This window comes from Morus notabilis, unplaced genomic scaffold, assembly GCF_000414095.1.
Source record: "Morus notabilis unplaced genomic scaffold, ASM41409v2 Scaffold1199, whole genome shotgun sequence".
NCBI lineage: Eukaryota > Viridiplantae > Streptophyta > Magnoliopsida > Rosales > Moraceae > Morus > Morus notabilis.
In genome coordinates, this window is record NW_010366673.1 from 260544 (window position 1) to 266543 (window position 6000).

A 6000-nucleotide genomic window follows, 5' to 3' on the forward strand; every position below is an offset into this window, starting at 1 on the left:
CCCAATTAAGTCTAGTCTCCCGATCTAGTCTTTCTATCTTGTGAGCAATGTCAAGCCGACGACACAGTTGACGTCCAGGAGGGCTAGAATTAAAACATCTACAAAGGACGGAGAAGCGTACCTTGATCTTCGTAACAAAGAGATCGCGTTGATCAGTCTCATGACTTTCGCCATCTTTCTCGATTTCGGTCTTCCACTCATCAAAGACATCATCCATGTCGTAGGTTATGTCTTTGAGTTCATCCATCCAAACTTTCACCGCCTTGTCTTTCCACTGTCTCTTCTCGGCATCCTTAAGCACCGCCTTGATGGTTTCGAGATTCCTTCTCAGGTTTTCGACCGCATCTTGAACTCCCTTCCCCATGCTCACCTCATGTTCCGCCATTTCTCGAATGGCCGTGAGCAGCTGGTTTAGGAATGGAGAAAGCAAGGCATCGGCAATAGTATTGGAAATGGCAAGTATTTGACAACTGTGAATGGAATTAAACACTGAAAACGAAGATTTATACCGACTGTGAACTGAAATCCAAATTAGTTAATTAGTTTCTATATCACGATATCAGATTCACAGAGTGAAGTTGCTATGAACTCTTCTTATCTGGCGCAGTCAACTTTTGGCTTCCTTTTTTTTTAATTTTTTTATTTATCTATTTTTTGGCTAATAACGTGAAGACTTCTACAAAGCTTTTGTTAAAGTCACGAGCACTACCAAATCTAGTCGGTGTATTATTCATTAATTAGATAATGAGGATTCTTTCATGGGAATAAAAAAAATATATCCTTTGTGTATTGGTTTGGTGTAAAATGACATACCAATAAAAAATAAAGTGCTCTGATCCGACCCTTATCTCGGCTTGGCTATTGAGAACCACCTAAATTTTTTAGTTTTTTAAAAAAAATCAAAAACAACAAATTTTTGTTTTCTGATTGTCCTTAAAATAATTGGTAACAATGAAAAGAACGAAAGACAATACATGGTCACCGAACTATCTTCTTTTTATATATATATATATATATATTGCTTTTCCGTTCCTCAACAAAGAAAAAAAAATCCGAAACAAAAAAGAAAAACGTTCTAAAAGAAAAAAAAAAATCCACAGAGCACCTGTTTTCTGCATCCAATCCTGCGAGGCCTCCCTGTCTTTCTTTCTTCACCAAATACATGAGTTTCCAACGTGCTGCAACGTTAAGCCGGTTTCCTTGGTGTAAATTGTGAGCCCAAAGACTATTTGGAAGACTTGTTGACTGTTTAGGATCGGGTGTTGCATCCCCGCAAACCATTAAACCAATGCATTATCACCGCTTAAAAACTTGATATTTCATTAACGGAAATAGTAAAATTGCAATTTCTGATAAGCTTAATTTTTCAAAGCTATGTATCTTATTTAAAAATATCCCCTAATTTTTATAAATATTCCTAAACTATGTACCGTTTTTTATACATCGAGAGGCATTTTAAACTCTCTTAAAAAATTAAAGGGTATTTTAAAACAATATACATAATTCGAGAGTATTTATAAAAATAATCCACCTTTGTTTAAAGAGTCATCTCATGCGCACGAAGCGCGCGTTGGTACCCTAGTAGGTGAAGACAAAGCGTAGTTGGACGGATTTAGCCTTTGCTTTTCTACGCCATGCATAAAGTCAAAGTCATCATACGTAGGCAACACATGCATTTCAGTAATCGTAAAATTTTGTCACACTATATAGTTGTTAAAATATTTATTACATTAAAGAATATCAAAAAATGAATTAGATGAAAAAGTGTTGTTGTTTTTCAATTAAACTGGAGAATTATATTTTTCCCATTACCAAGTGAGGCCAGATTTGTAATTTCATTTTATATGCAGCAATTTTTTTTTTTTTGAATAAACTGTGAAAACCGATATGGAGATTGATATATAGCGCCTTCTAATTAGGTTGATACTCACTAACCAATCCCGTTGTTTTATAAAGCAATTAAAATCATATATAAGAATTTAAAGAGTTTGAAAGAAAAGGACCTCGTTTTTTAATTTTGTGCACAGAGAAAAGCCATCACCACTCATCACCGTCACCTAACACAACTTTGGGGGAGAAGGGTCTTTATTTTTTATTTTATATTTTGTTTTTGCTTGCTGAAAAAGAAAAGGAAAATAAAGATAAGAAAATTAGAAATGAACAATACGAGAGTTTGGTAATGACGTGGCCGTCTTTCATTGGATGCCAAACTCTTCCTGGTAGATAGCCGACTCTTTCTCTTCATAGCTGGGGAAGTTGATCTTCTTCCTTTCTCCCTCTCTCTCTCTCCCTTATTCCCAGTAGAATTTTCTCTGAATAATGTTTCTGACAAAGATGACGATTATGAACTGGTTCTCCTTCTTCTTCTTCTTCTTCTTCTTCTTCTTCTTCTTCTTCTTCTTCTTCTTCTTCTTCTTCTTCATTTGAAGATCTTTGAGGTGGAAAGGACTTTAGGTTGACATGGAAAAAAATTCTGCAGTGGGAAGAGCTTTCTGAAGCTTCAAGGGCAGACAAAAATCTCAGCAGTTTTAGTCGGGTGGTACTCTCTCGCTTTGTCTTTCTTTCTTTCCTTCTTTTGTGTGTTATACTCATGGTTATAAATTTCACTCTTTGGTGGTCTCATAATTTTTTTCCACCACAAAATCTATTTCAGTATGATATTAGAAAAATATTGATAAATCAAGATATCGATATCGGTATGCAAATAGTGTAATTTGGGCAAAATCTTACAGAAATTTCTAGAAAATTTCGGAAAGTTTTGGAAATGGAAATATTAGCCGTTTAAAGGTATTTTTTTCCCTCAATTTCTTTATCATATTATACATTTCATGTTTATGACTATATAGATTAAACACTATTTAAATAATATGTCATGTTACCAATATATTGTTTGAATCAAGACGAACCTTGATTAAAATCTTATATCTTTATTCTTGTTTTAATTTAAACACTATTTAAATAATATGACTATATTAAACACTATATAAATAATATATCATGGTACCGTTTTAGTTTATTTTTTATTTGGTTTTTCTTGTTTTTGTAATTTATTCTTTTTTCTTGCTTTTTGTTTCCATCACAATCTTATATCTTTATTACGAGACGTGTCATCAAAATATTTGTTTTTTTTCCTAATTTGTCCTTATCACGCAATAATTATTTATTTAAATATATTCCTACTTAATTTTTTTTTAATATCTAAAATGTTAGTTTATCGACTGCAGCCTTTATAATTTCTACAAGACTTTGATCGAGACAACGGCGTTTCATCGTTTCGTTCCAATCTTAGGAGACGTTTGATTCATGGATTAGAATCATGTGATTAGAATAATTTTCGATTTACGTGTATTTTTTGTGAGAGAAAATATTGTAGTGAATCATGAACCATGATTCAAATCATGGTTTGAATCCTCCAACCAAACATCCCCTTAAATATTCTCATGAATGCTTCCTCACCTGATGTATTGCCTCCTTTGCCCACAAACCATTAAATCAATGCGTCATGACCGTCATCGTTTATTGTCTTTAAAATCGTCAAAAAATTGATGTTCCATTGATGGAAGTACTAAAATTGAATATTTAAATAAGAAGGGTTAAAAAGGTAAAAGTTTGAATTACAGAACTATGTAATAATGCTGAAATGTTATTCCACAACAGCACTCCAGAACTTGAGTGATTGCAATAAGAAACTCATGAGATTACAAGTATAAAGCGTGATACTATCTGAGTATGTACTGAGGGAAAATCCAAATCCTTATTTGAGTAATAACCTTGTCTTTTTGTAGTAGTTTTCTTGTACAACGTTGAGTGACATCTTGTTCAAGGTTAAGCTGCACGTCCTTGGATAACAAGATAGTGAGATTGCACAACCTTGTATGAAAAAGGTTAGGACTCAGAACCAAAAAAAAAAAAAAAGGTTAGGACAATAAGATAGGCATAAGGTTAACTGTTTAAATAAGGTTCATTCTCAACCATGTTATTCTCTCAGGTTAAACGTTGTTGGATTAAAATCCCACTAGTCCATTCTCTAATATTTACCATTCATAACAAATTTCACACTCTGAGTTAATTTCTTCGTAAATAAGTGAAATCATAAAATTCTTATTAGAGTTGTAACAGAAAAAGTTCTTAATTACATTGTTTTTCCCTTTTTTAAGGGGAAAAAAAAAACAATTGACTCACTTTTTCACTAATCAAATTTCATATTTTCTAAGTTAGGAAGAACTAATTTCAACAGTTCTAAAGGAACTTTACATAAGAACCTGTTTTCTGGGCCTCAATTGTAGCTTATAAAGCAGTTAATTAAAGAGAAAAGTATATAATTTGTTATGATTTTAAAGACTACCACGTATGTGTGTATATACATTATTTATATATGTGCATATTAACAAGAATTTAATGGTTACATTTTTATTAATAGTTACTTATCAAATATAAAAATTTGATCATATAACGTGATAAAAATTCATTCTCATTATTTATATTTGATCATATAACGTGATAACAATTCATTCTCATTAATTATTATAAACTATATTTTTTTTTATCAACAACTCAATTTATTATAATCTTCTTATTAATATCACACCGTTAAAATAATAATTATAACCACTGATCTATAAATATTAGAGTAACGCATGGCGTGATAATTATCCATTCTCTTTAATAAAATCCCGTCACTCGTCAAAGAACAGGAACACTAACCGACTTCTTGTTTTCAAAGATGACTATGTATGATGTAATTACGTATGCAATGGCTTGAATAGTCTTTTTTTTCTCTTCAAAATTCTGCAAATTGCTATGATCTCCTAGAAATTAATCCATATAATAAATTCTTAAAATATGCTAAAATCTTACTAAACATACATTTTTTTTAAAAATATATATGCATACACTGCACCCTACACAAGTTGCATTCTGTCCTCGTCACCTGCAACAGTGACACAGAATAAAATATGAGTTTTCAAAGTTAACACCAGTAGTACTATTGACCGATTACGTGGATCATTTCGCTATATATATATACATAGAAATTTATTTTTGTATAGAAAGAAATAGTGGTGTTTCTAAAAATCCGTCAAACCGCAAAAACTGTTAAATTCGAATTAAATTGAATCAAATCGTTAATTATTTTTAGGTTATTAGGCGGTTTGATTAGTTTTTTAGTCTATTTTTTTGGGCACTTTGGTTTGTGGTTTGAACTCCCCAAACCGTCCAATAATCCGCTAAAAAGTATAAATATATAATTTTTTAATTTTTAAAATATTTTTATATTTATTTTAATTTTCATTGGTAATAATAAAGGTTCTACACTTATAAAATACACCTTATCATATTTTGTTAATTTGTATTAAAATTTTAAATGGTGAAGTGTTAGATATTTACTACTTTTGAGTTATATTTTAACTTGAATCGTCTTTTATTTTTGTTGATTAATGATTTTATAATTTTTATGAATTATTGAAAAAAAATTTAGTATTAAGCTTAAATCGCTCGAACCGCTTATGAGTAATTTGGTTCAATTTAGTTTTTGTCAAAAAGATCAAACTGCCCAAACCATATAAAAAAAAATTTATTTTTGATTTAGTTGGTGATTTGGAAAAAAACCACCCAAACCGACCGCGAACACCTTTAGAAAGAAACTAGCTATCACTTGAATTATTTATAGCATAATATATACCAACTTAATAAATCATGTGAGAGGCAGATGTAAGGAAGGATTAGAATATTAGTGGTTGCCACCTAACAATGTGCTAATTTATTTTTTTTTATTTTTTTGACTTTGCATCTGATCTCTTATTTCCAAAAATTAAAAAAGAAAAACTTAATCACTGTTAGAGTTCTCTGCTTATAATAAATATACCATTTTCTTTTAATTTGTATATATACTTACGCTTTACAAAAATAAAGTTTTCCTCAGAGTTTAATAAGAGAAGAAATTCGAGACTATCCTTACTAGTTCCAAGTTATAGTACTCCTTTTATATTTTTCGGCTCTCTA